The 13,127-nt window shown below is 42.9% G+C and overlaps 1 long non-coding RNA gene across 2 annotated transcripts in view; it reads right to left on the minus strand.

The window, feature by feature from the left end:
• LOC111933201 (uncharacterized) overlaps positions 1–13,127 on the minus strand; it is a 36,111-nt gene that overhangs the window by 14,662 nt on the left and 8,322 nt on the right. Inside the window, exons 7-10 of one of the 2 annotated variants that reach the window (XR_015274332.1) lie at positions 12,978–13,058; positions 8,742–8,900; positions 3,534–3,604; positions 376–510 (exon numbers count right to left, since the gene is read on the minus strand). This is a non-coding gene — a long non-coding RNA (uncharacterized LOC111933201). Of the gene's footprint in view, positions 1–375; positions 511–3,533; positions 3,605–8,741; positions 9,080–12,977; positions 13,059–13,127 lie in introns of those variants that run through there. The other variant, XR_015274333.1, reaches the window with a different exon arrangement.

Below are 13,127 nucleotides of genomic sequence, written 5' to 3' on the forward strand. Positions count from 1 at the left end.
TGGGCAATTCCACGCCCACTGAAAGATTTGTGGGTCTCAAATTTGAACAAATTGACACTAAATATGGTGGGAGCTCTGGGAACCAAAACTCCTTCCTGAAGGACCGAGAATCACAAAATCACAGATTTGGGCTGGAAAGGAGCTTGGATCATCCAATTTCACTCCAGCCATGGCAGGGACACCTCCCACTGTCCCAGGGGTTCCCAGCCCCAGTGTCCAGCCTGGTCTTGGGCACTTCCAGGGGCTGCCACAGCTTCTCCCTGTGCCAGGGCCTGCCCACCCTCACAGGGAGGAATTCCCTCCCAACACTTAACCAAAATCTCCCCTCCTACACCTTAAGGTCATTCCCCCTTGTCCTATCACTGTTTTGAGCACCTTCTGTGTCCTCTCCTGTGAGCTCTGGATGTTCCTGGGCTCATTTCTGGTGATCTCATTCCCTGTTGAGCATTCCAGTCCTTTCCTGGGCTGTGCAGTCAGTCCATAAATCTGGTCTGGTTTTATTGACAGGATCTGCAAAGCAGGAACGCAGAGATTGTTCAAAGCCACCTTCCACCCACCCCATCCTGAATATGGAATCATTCTTATAAGGAAAAAAATCCTCAGGATTTCACAGAGCAGCCTGGCAGTGGTTTCTTGTCCTTGTAAACAATTTTTGAGGCATGTGAAGAGCTGCAAATGGCTCTGCTGTGAATCGATGCCTCTCAGGTATAAAAGGATGTATTGTCACAGGATAATATCTCTGCTTTTCCCCTGGTTTTGTGGTTTTTTTTCCTCAATACTGTCAAAACAAACGCCCAGCTTGAAAATAATTCTCGCAATATTTTGGGTTCTCACTTTGTCGCTCGACAAATGCGAGTCAAAATGAGAGGGATTTGTCATGGCAGAACCAACGGCAGAACTAAACACGAGCCACGTCCATCCCAGAGCTCTGGGCGCTGGGGAATTGGCTCCTGAGCAGGGAAGGATTGCCCTGCAACCCCAAATCCCAGTCCCAAAGTGCTGCAGGTGCCACCCTGGATATAAACATTGAGGCTGGAGACGATGACAGAACCCCTGCCAAGTGAGGAAACCTCGAGTGGTGCTGATAGAACTTCGGAGGGATCCATATCCCAGACTTTGTTACGGGATTGTGGTTCCTTAATGAATCAAAGTCCCTCCCACCAAATTCCCAGGCAGTCTTGAGCCTTTTGTCCCTTTGGCACGGCTCTTCCAGAGACAATTTATATTCTCCACTACAATTTACTGCTTCCACTGCCTTTTTCCCCAAGTTTTGTCTTTAATCTGGGTCAATCAGCTTTCCTTGTCCGGTAACTCCTTCCAACAGATTATTTCAAAATCAAAGTGCAGTCTGAGAGCTCTGTCTGGTGAATTAAATGACATTTTCCATAAGGAAAGTTGGCCTTTCATAATTAGTAAATTAATTGGGAAAACAAAAATAAAAAAAAAAAGCTAAGGAAAATGGATGCAAATCCATGGATGCAAGTCTCGGAGTTTAGAAGATTTAACCATGAGAGGTAACCAGGAATCGAAGCAGGAACCATAAGAATGTAGAAAAATAGGAATTATATTGCTGTAAGAACTCTCAGATATTAAATTTAATTTAAATTAATATATTTTTTAATTGTCCTTTAGTGCAAAAGCAACTTAAAGAAAATGCTTAACCAAATTCACCTACACAGGGACATTTTTTATAAAGGTTTTAAAACATTATTAAAACAGACAAACCCAGGCACAAAAGAACATCTGTAATTTTAGCAGATGATTACTAACTGCACTAATTAAGTAGCTTTAATTGACTCAATCCAAGTCAAGAGACAATTCATGTGCATATTGCTGCAAGACTCAGCAATCATCATTTCCACAAAGTAACTTTTAAGTGAGTTATCCTGCAGCTTTTATTGCTCCCAGTCCATGATTTACAGATCCCCAGGGCTGTGGATCACTGCTGAGGCACGGGAGGTAACCAGGAAAAGTTTGGTCACTGCTCCCACACCTTCCCTGGAAACTTTGGAGGGTCCCAAGTTTATGGAAGATAAAGAAAATAAATGGGAACAGAGGGAATATATTTTCTGCTTTATTACTTTAATAAGCTCTCTAAATTTTTGAGCACTTTTAAAATATCAAACCATATCTTCTTTCCCCTGAAGAATTCCTACTCTTCTGCCCTTCTTAATTAAAGAGATGGAATATTGAAAATCCATTTAAAGGCACAAAACATTTTAATTTTTGCAATCATTGCTTCTATAAAATAATTTCTATACTTTGAAACATGACCTAATCTTGTTACTGAAAGTAGGCAGCTTAAAATCATGGAATGGCTTGGGTTGGAGGGGACATTAAGGATCATCCAGTGTCACCCCTGCCACGGCAGGAACAATTTCCACTGTCCCAGGTGCTCCAAGCCCCATCCAGCCTGGCCTTGGGCACTGCCAGGGATCCAGGGACAGCCACAGCTGCTCTGGGCACCTGTGCCAGGGCCTGCCCACCCTCCCAGTGAACAATTTTATCCTAAAATCCCATCCAGCCCTGCCCTCTGGCAGTGGGAAGCCATTCCCACTCATCCAGGAAGAATAAAATGCTATCAAAAAAAAAAAAATCAATTAACCAATGGCATCCCCACACGCCAAATTTTGGATAACTGAAGACACAGTCCTAGAACAGGAAGCATCAAGGTCTCATTTTCTGTTGTCTCATGATCTAGGGGAAGGTTCCCTGGGATATTGGGAAGGAATTCCTGACTGGAGGGTGGGCAGAGCCTAGCACAGGGAGGAGCTGTGGCTGCCCCTGGATCCCTGCAGTGTCCAAATCCAGGCTGGACAGGGCTTGGAGCACCTTGGGACAATGAGTGGTGTCCCTGCCATGGCAGGAGTGGCACTGGATGGTTTTTAATGTCCCTCCTAACCCAAACCAGCCTGGAATTCTGGGGTTCAGCCCCACAACACCTTCATTTACGTGTGAAGCCTGACAAGAACAATTAGCTCTTCTACTTGCCATGAAATCCCTTCATGGATTTGCAGCCTGGTGTTTTATTGTCGTTCCTTCCCTCCAACCCGAATGCATCCAGCATTCCTGGCAGCCAGCAGCATAAACCTCTCACTCTTTTATTTGCACTCCCCAGCTCTCTTATTTATCTTGCTTTTTAGATATTTCAGGCTCAAAAGTTTAACAGAGCATTTTAAAGTTCCCTTCCCAGGTCACCATTGAAAGGAGCATATTTTCTCATTTATTGCCAGTGTTTTACAAGGGATCAAAACCTCCAAATTGAGAAGATAAAGATCTTACCTAAAGATATATAAAAAGCTTTGTACTAGAGGAAGAACTTTAAGGCGATTTTAACTCAGACAAATGGAAAAATCTGAACTAAAAGTGAAAATATGTAAAAGTAGCTCAGTTATTTCTGAATCTCTGAACTTTTACTGTGACTACCTTAGAAATGGTTTAAAACTTGTTTATTTATGGTGCAGTCTCCTCTAAAAGATAGAAAAGGTAAACTATAGCTATAATTTGTTTTCACTTACTTTTAAAATTCTTACCTTTTTCCTAAAGATGCCCCAGAAAAAATGTTCCTAGCCAGCATTCTGTGGTAAGTTTAATTCATCCTCTTCTAAATAAAAAGAAAATGAGGGAATAAATTCATCTGACATGTACTTCTCCATCCCTGAAGAATGTTCTTCTGTTCAACCTCACAATGTTCTTTCTCCTCAACAGCTTGAGGAGAACAAAAACATGAAATTAAACTCACCATTTTTAACATACAGGCCTGAATCCTTCCTGGATTTTTCCTTAAACATGGTGTTAAAATTTATATGGGACAAGATTGGCAGTGCTGACACCACATTCTCCTTTTTATTTACTGGTTTTGGGGAGGGAAAGTCACAGCTTTAGTCAGCTGGGAGCTTGGCAGGGCAGTTTCTGGTTTGAAAATCAACACATAAATAAGTAAATAAATCAAAGCACATCCAGATTTGAAATCCAGCTGTCAGGGCTGATGTTTTAGTACCACACCTGTGAAGTTTTACAACCTTTCCCTTTTTTTAACCTTATTTCTCCCCGTTCAGCCCGGATGAGTGAGCACAGAGCAGCAGGTGATGCTTTTTTCAGCACAAGGAACTGCAGAGGAAAGAGAAGAAAAAACCCTAAAACCACAGGGAACAACTGTAGCACAAAACTGAACCAAGGCAGAGGAAAACCAGTGAAGCAACCAGAACATGCAAGAGCTGCAAGGAGGAACAAAGAGGGACAAATAAATACAGGTAACACATTGCCAGAGTTTTAGACCTCTAATGAGAGCAGCCATTGAAAACTGATTTTTCTCTCTGTGCTTTTTTTTTGATTGTGAATTCCAGGCATTTATGGGGATTTTTTATTTGGGTCGTTTATGGAAGGAAATGATTATATTTGAGGAGAAGGTCAGTGTCTTTGCTTGGAGGGGTGGACTCTGGGGCAGGATGGGTTTGGCACCTTGGGAATGGTGACAGACCCAAAAAGCCCGGGCTGCTGCAGGGTTTGAAAGGTGCCAGTAGGAGCTGGAGGCTGGAAAAGGCTCCAGGAGCTGCTGGATTCTGGCAGAGGTAAAAAATGTGGAATAACACACATGGGAAGGGAAACCCAGCAAAGAGACATCACCTGTGGGAGAAAACATCACCCTTTGCCTGAAAAATTAAGATGCTATGTGGCCCCAAAATGCACTTTCCAGCTCTTTCTACCAGATACTCTTGGAGAAATATTAAAACTGCCTCATGCCTGAAAAAATACTATTTGAAAAAATATGATTTAAAATCAGAAAGAACTGACAGAAGCTCCATTCCTTCATCCCCAGAGACTCAGGCTGGGGTTCCAGCAGCACACCCAACGCTGGCAGATCGCCCACACACCACTCCCCCCCAAAACACTTGTTCCCAGCCAGGAATAAAGATTTGCAGGGTTCCAAAGAAATCACATTTTCCCTTCCCTGAGCACACCCCAGACCACCAGAGCTGAGGGTTGGACATGCCTCCTCCAGCAGACAGCTGCACAGGAGAGCCTCTGGCTCAAGAACAAAAATAATATCAATAAACTGGGCTGCTCAGCATGAATAATATCAATAAATTGGGCTGCTCAGCACGGCCCTGTGGCAGCTCACACGCTGCTGGGGTCAATAACAGAGATTTCCTCTAATAGGGCTGGGATAGGGCAGGAGCACAGAGCCAGAGCAGAGGATTCACACCAGCAGAGCAGCTCTAAAGCAACAAAATGCAGAGCATATCTGTTTTCCCAGGTGAAGCAAAAATATTAATTCAAAGATGTGAAAAACACTGATTATTGTTACTTTCTGGTTGGGCTTGAGTCAGTCTCTGAAAGCAGCACTAATTCTCTTTACCATCCACATGTCCACACACACCTGGTACTCAGGAATTCAGATTTATGAACTTTTTGGGCTCTGCCCCACACACCAAAATTATTCCTCTGCATCTCCAACAACCAGAGGACAAAGAAGGAAATAGGATTTTGCCAAGGCACAGCAATTCTGGCCCGCTGCTCTTTGCTGTTTTTCAGCTGGATGTCACTTCAGATTACCAACTTCTGCCCAAAGTGCAACACAAGCCCAACACGAGCCCCATAAGACCAATTTCTGTATTTTTTTCATTATTCTCCATGCACTGACACTGGATAAATGAGACAGGTAATGTTCTAATATAGTTACAGTGACATAAATCAGAAAAAAATTAATCTTTCTTCTTCACTAGCAATCAAATCACATTTTGAGCAGCAATAAACCTTTAGGGCAAATACTTGAAGACTGAAAGATGAGTTAAGGGTGTAAAATTTGGTTAAGTAATGAGTAAATAGGTGCATAGACTGCATATAAATGTTTGATGAATGAGCTGAAGTAGGGAAAAATGATGTAGGGTAATGTTAGGGAGCACAGCTTAAAGGGAAATATCTCCTTGACAGCGATATATTAGATTGTGAAATTAGATTATAATATCAGATTGTCTCTCAAAGGAAGAAAGAAAAACATTATCATTTAGATAACTTAAGATATGATTGGAGAAAATACCCCAGGAGCTCAGCAAATGCAGCAAATATCCCAGGATTTGAGGGGACAATCTAGAAAATAAATGGTGTCAGAGTTCTGTCTCTTGTTTCAAAGTTTTCCTGCCATGGACACCAAGGGGATGATACACAGAGATGATACATCTACATTTAAAATATATAATTTGTACAATAATCAATCTATTCAAATTGTATAAATAGCTCTGTGCAGAGGAGAGGCTCCTCAAGCCAAGCTGATTGAGATTCCAAGTACGCCAGACCACGTTCTCCTCACAGGAACAAGAATATTTCCAGGCCAATTTGCATTTCATAGCCAGGGGCATCATTTGCAGGTGACTGAACAATCAATTAAAACAGTTTTGTGTTTTTTTTTTCTCATGGAACCAGGTCATTGCTGCTCGCTCACATGGTTTGGGGCATTTTAGACATTAATAATACCAAGCTCTCCTCAAGGTTTCTGGTGCTGAGGTATGGATTTACATTTTATTTTCCCCAAGCTGGTGGGGGACTGAAGCCACCCCTTCCACCACCCCCAGACATTGATCAGCCTCAGCAGGGTTATGGATCTGTGCTGCTGCAACTGTTCTTAACTAGACTAATTAAAATTTATAAATCCAGTGTAGAGCAGAAAGCCATCACAAAAAACACCAGTAGTGACTCCATAGCCTTGACTTTGGATAAAATAAAAACCAAGTCTTTAAGGGTGGGGAAAAAGTGGAGTGGTTTGCCCAGAAAGTGCAGGGATATCCCAATCCTGGAAATATCCAAGGCCAGGTTGGATGAGATTGATCCAGATTGGAGTAACCTGGGATGGTGGAAGATGTCCCTGCCCATGGAGGGAGTGGAATGGGCTGGGCTTTGATATTCCCTTCCAAATCAAACCATTCCAGGACTCTGAGGCAGCCAAAAGAACAGATTTGGAAGTCTGAATGGATTTTGGGATAACCCTGTTTACCTTGCACTGCTTCAAAAGCAATCAGCTCTTGGTCCACATGTTCTTTATAAAATTAGTTACAATTTCAGTTTTGTGTTTTGATCAAGTCCAGCCTCATTCCAGGAATATTGTCAGCCTTCGGAATTTTGTAATGCAGATACTCTGCTTTATTGATTTGAATTTAATAATTAAAGCCTTGTCCTTGCACTTGCAAAATATGACCATTTAAAGCCTCATTATTTAATTATGCCATCTGTTGCTCTGGTAAAGCAATCAAGGCAATCATTGGCCACTCAATATGTGAGGACATGTCAAAAACTACTCCTTTTACAGCTCATGAGGGAAAAAAAGCTGGAACTGAGAACATTTTTGCAAATCAAACATCTCAGTTAAAAATGTCACTCTGTATCAACTGATCCATTTTATTCTGGATCTGACAAGTTTAAGTAAGATTTGTATGTCTGTTGAGTCATGTTTGAAACCCAAATCAATTTGGAGGCAGCAAAAAAAAAATCCAATTGCTGTCCTTTGCAGAATGTCAGAGTATCACCCTTTTGCAACCGTGCTGCCAAAAAAAATAAGGGAGAAAAGGTAAAGAAATGGAAATTGCAAATGGTCCATGGGTTGTTTTTTTTTTAACATGACAGGATAAGTGAGAATGGCTTCAAACTGAAAGAGAGCAGGGTTAGATGGGATATTAGGAAGAAATTGTTCCCTGTGAGGGGAGGGAAGGACTGGCACAAGGTGTTCATCCCTGGAAGTGTCCAGGGCCAGGTTGGATGGGGCTTGGAGATCCCTGGAGAGTGGGAGGCTCATGGCAGGGAGTGGCACTGGATGGTTATTTATTCCGATTTTGGATTTTTTTTATGCTTAAAATGTATCCTTAATTATTATATTATTATAATTAATGATTTTAAACATTTCTTCAGCTTCTACATTTGTGTCCTTGCAACAGCTTCATGAACTTGAACTGAGCACACAAGTCTAGGAGGAAAACAGGGCATGGAAAAGGCAAAAAAAAAGAAGAAAATCCATGAAACTACTTAAAATTTGAATAAATCTAAATGAGGCATGAAAACCTGACTGCATTTCACAGCCTCTGTTCACCAGAATAGGAACGGGTTCAGCAGAAACATGAAACCAGGTGAAAGAAATCCTGACAGGTGGTTGGAATGAGACCTTTGATATCCCTTCCAACCCAAACCATTCCATGACTCCACAATTTGAAATTTTAAATAAAAACAGGGACTATTTGGCATGTTTCTCCAGCTCCATGGTGTTACTTATAAAGGTTCCAGGCGCTGCTGCTTCTCCCTGTGTGTCACGGAGTCCCCTCAGGGGCCTGGCTCAAAGGAAACCTCATCTCTCCACATTTTGTGTGCTCAAAGGAACAAACCCCACAAAGTGAGAACAGCAGCGCTCTGAGGTGTTTTTGGCAGCTCTAGCTCGGCCTTCCCCGGGCTGGACGAGGAAGGGAGGAGGAAATCTCCAGAGGTGAAGTTGCTATAATTAATTTTCTGTGTGTGCACTTTATCCACACAGTCGATTTGTCATTGAAGGGGATCATTTACTCTCCTCTCCACAGACTTGTGAGCAGCCAAGTAAAAGGCTGGGGCTGTTGCAGAGTGAGCAATCCTGATGAGAAGGCAGAAAAACCAGCGCTGCTGCAAACCCTCCCCTCACTCCAAGCCCTTTCTTCCAGCTGGGCTGGAATAGAACTTCCCATCAAAGCCAGGAGAAAACTATACACAATCTGAAACCTTGATCTGACCTCTTGTTTCCAAAGGGTTGTGGCTCAAACCTCTGGGTCCTTCCAGCTTCCTTTGTTCCCGTCAGAAGTTCCTTTCCAGGCGGCCTCTGCGGCTCAGGCCGCGCTCTCGCGGCAGCTCCCTCCTGCTCTGCTGGGCCACCAGCGGCTCCCTGACCTTCCCTTCAAACAAAAACACACAAAAGGGAAAGGATGAAACCAACTGGAGCAAGAGAAACACTCGGAGCAGGCGGCCAACATTTCGGAGTTGCGGCAAAACTCCCTCGCTCAAAGCATTTCAGCTCTCCCCCTGCAGAGGAGGTTCAGTCCTTGCTGGGCCTGAGCAGATATTTCATATCCTCGGGTGGATGAGCCCAAAACCATGCTGGAACAAAGGGAAAAGCAACCAAAATCCCACATCAGGCTCTGTAAAGAGCGGCTTTGCAAGGCTGGGGTATCTAAATAAGGAGGGAACTGACCTTGGAAAGGAAGATTTGTTACAAGTGCTGCTGGAAAAAATGATCAGGAGGAGCATTCTCATATCTGTTCAGCTTTATTGCATCAGCCAGATGACAAATTTTTTAAAAGACAAAGCTTGGAAAAAAAGACAAAATTTAAGTATCAGCAACAATATTAAACGTGAGGTAATTTTTAACATGGAAGCATCTCAGAAAATACAGGAAAAAATAAAAGTGCTATGAATAAAGCTCTTAATAATAATATTTAAGCATAATAAGAGGGTTAGTGAGTCGTTGTGGGGATGCAGACATTGAAGTGTCTCCTAAAATGGATCCATTTTAAGAGCACAGGCTTCAGGAGATGTTTAGAAATCACATTTTGCATTTTAGTCCTTGCTAATGTTCAAATCTGAGCATAATAACCCAGCTCCCAGTGCTGTGTTCTGCCTGCTGCTGCCTTTTCATTTTACAGCCCCGGTTAAGCACCATCTCTTGGAGCTGAAAGGAGCTTGATGCCTCCTCTGCAGAGATTATTTTCACAGCAATAATCCACATTTTTCATTTGCAACATCAGCCCTTTGCTGACGAGGAAATGTAACCAAAAAATAGCATGTGTGAAGGGGCAGTTTAGTTCTCCATCTATTTGTTTGCTTTTAATTTTTCAGGAGTGAAGATTGCTGAAAGGGAACAGGTTTTTCCTGTCGTGTAGAGGTTTTGAATGGGGTTACTTTCAGTTCTGCAATTTTCTCCCCATCCTTTGAATCATCACAGCCATAATTTGGTGTCCAGAGTCACTCTGCTTTATTTTTACCTCATATGACTTCAGTTGGAGGAACTACCAAGTGTGGGTTGAATGCTGCCAGAAGAACAAACATTGGCATCATGAGGAGCCCCAAGAAGGGTGAAAGGTCCTTTTAAACCAACAGGAGTCTTGTTTTGAACTAATATTAGGACTTAAAACTAAATCTTGTCCTTTTAGAGCTTTTATTGAAAAGTTAAGAGACCATTCAGAGAGAAAACGAGCCTCAGACCACCCAGATAAATTTATGAGAAAGAGAAGTTATGGAGGTTGTGGAGCGTGTAAATATTGAAAGTTTTCCGACCTCCTTGAACCCTGACCTTGGAAATTCCACAGGACCATCTGCTCCTGGAATCTGTATAATCTCAGGATCAGGGAATATGAATTTCCTAAGGGCTGGATTCTCGGGGGAAGCGTGACCAACAATTTCCCAGCCTGGAAATCTCTGGAGTCATCAGCACGGACAGCGAGGGGAGGCTTTACGATGTGCAGGGCAGAGCTGATTACAAAACTCACTTTATATGGATGCTAAAACAGGGAGAGACAGAGCTTGGCTGGCACTCAAAATTTAAATAGAGCATAAAAAGCTGTTACTTTATTATTTCACGAGGAACTAAAGGAAAGTAATCAAGAATACTTGTATACAACTTATTGTAGTAAAAAAAAAAGAGGGGGACTGTAATTCAGATTTTGGAATCCAGCAGCTTTATGAACTAAAGCAGCAATAAATCCAAAAATAACAAAATGAAATAGAATTTAGGAAGCTATTTAAGGACAATTTGAATTAAACTGTGTATTAGTGAGCATTTGAGTGAATCTATGTATTTTTATATCGCTCCAGCTATTGGTTGGGTATAAACAGCAGGATAAAATAGGAAAGTTAAACTCCTGGAAATCACAATTACTGCATTTTATAATGGCAATTTATATTTACAGTGTTGACTGCTCAAAGCTGAAATTGTGGCAGCTCTGTCTCTTTGAAACCTGTTTACTACAAGACACATTTCCTGAAGGTTTGCACTCAGTCTCCCATAAACATATCACACATGGAGGGCCCCAAGGCTTCCTCGGGACACAGAGTTTTCTTCAGATACAGGGGGATATTTTACATCCCTGCTTCTGGCTTAGTTAAAAGCAGAAATAGTTTGTATTCCAGTTATCTGTGATTTCACACAAGAGCAGAGAGGTGTAGAGTGGTTCAGTGGAAGGTCCCTCCTGGAGGAATGTGTGAGCTGGAGTCTCAGGGTTCCTGGACCTTTAATCCCCACAAAGAGGTGGGTGAGAAAATCTCAGTGGAATTGGGGTGTTTGTCACAATTAGAGAGAGAGCAGGGGGAAGGAATGCAGGGAAGGAGAAAGCAGAGGGAGAGGGAATTTCAGTGTGCCCTGAACACCGTGTCAGCAGCACCAGGATTGCTAGTTCTCAAAAGAAACAGACCATAGAATCATAAAATTAAATTAAATTAAAGTTGGAAGGGACCTCCAAGTCCAACCTTTGACTGATCACCACCCTGCCCTAAACCAGACTGAAAAGTTGCAACCTCTTGAACATTTCCAGGGGTGGGGACTCCATCACTTCCCTGGGCAGCCTGTTCCAAAAAAAAAAATTTTCCTAATGTCCATCCTGAACTTCCCCTGACACAAGGTGAGGCCATTTCCCATTTTCCAGTCACAGGTTTACTGGGAGAAGAGGCTGAGCCCCTCCTGACCACGAGCTCTTTTTAGGGAGATCATTGCAGAAATTTTATAGAAAATAATTTTATTTTTTTTAATTAGTGAAAAAAATTATGAAATTTACCTTAAGCATCAAGGTTTTCTCTTCCATGAGAATAAAAAGATTTCTCAGAGCTGTTATTGAGCTGAAATTGCAGAATGCCTTTAAGGAAGAGCTGTGTGTGCATCTGACCTCACGTCAGAGGTGACTTGGAACAGGAATGGCTGATCAAACTACAAACTTTACAAAAGCAGCACCTCGAAGCAAGGAGGGCACTGTTTCAGTCCCATATTTTAACTGGAAAGCTTTCCAGAGACAAACAGGCAGGAAGAGAGGGAGGGATTGGGATGTCTTGCACCTCTGGCAGCCACTTCAGTCAGCAGAGGGAAGGTGTGAGACATCAAAGCCAGCTCTCCTCTGATGGTGCTGGTGGCAGCCCACACCTCGTTTGACATCTGTAATTAGTGTCTGGAGGTGCCAGGGAGTGAGGACTCTCAGCTGTGGCCTTTGGAAGAGACAACAAAGAGCCGCAGAGATGCTTCTGTTTAGCCTTGATGTACTTTGGGTTTTTAAAGCAAACACGAGTGTTAAATACAGCGCTGTGAATAGGCTGGGAAAAGGGGGAGGCCAAGCACAGCTGAGGCTGAAGCCAGAGTACAGCAGGAGAGACTGAGACATTTCTTTTGTACTGCAGGAGAGACTGAGACATTTCTTTCGTGCTTCATTTCTTCCCCCTCCCTCTCTCAGTGCTTGTTAACCTGTTCCTGCCCCCCAGAGCAGCCACATCCCCAGGGTTCTGGTGGCTTCCCGTATCCACCACCTGCCAGAGGCTGCTCTGCTCCTTCCCAAAGGACTCAGATGAAGGCTGGGGGTCTTTCCTACAGCTCCCTTTTCCAGAAGGATCCATGCTGATTCACCCCAGCACGGTCAGCACCCGTCTCTGTGGGTTTGACAGCTGCCAGCCCTGCGAGTGAGATTGAAAGGAGCAAGCAGAACTGGCCAAAACCCTTCTCCACTTCTGGCTTTTCCCTCATATCATGGAACCTGCTGAAACTACAGTGACAGCAAATGTTTGTCACACACAGCCAAAAAAAACAACCCTAGAAAACCCAGAGAGAAGCCACAGATGACATCTGAAGCTGTCAGATGAATGTCTCTCCCATTCTTCAGCCAGACACTGTCTTAGAGCAATTCAAGGCCACCAGGAGCATCAGCCTGCTCTTTTCTCCAGCAATCTTATGTTTCATACACAGATTTATCTTGTCTAAAGATTTAGAAGTAAAAATTTACCTGAAGCTTCCTCAATTTGCTATTTCCACGGAAAGGTTCTTCCTTGTGAGTATGAAAGGTGTGTTGTTCTCTACTTTCATGCTACAAGAAAATAGAAATGGGGAAAAAAAATGAAGTAAGGAGAACAAAAATTTAGGATGAATAACAGGA

The sequence above is a fragment of the Cyanistes caeruleus genome, chromosome 10, assembly GCF_971803275.1.
Source record: "Cyanistes caeruleus chromosome 10, bCyaCae1.hap1.1, whole genome shotgun sequence".
NCBI lineage: Eukaryota > Metazoa > Chordata > Aves > Passeriformes > Paridae > Cyanistes > Cyanistes caeruleus.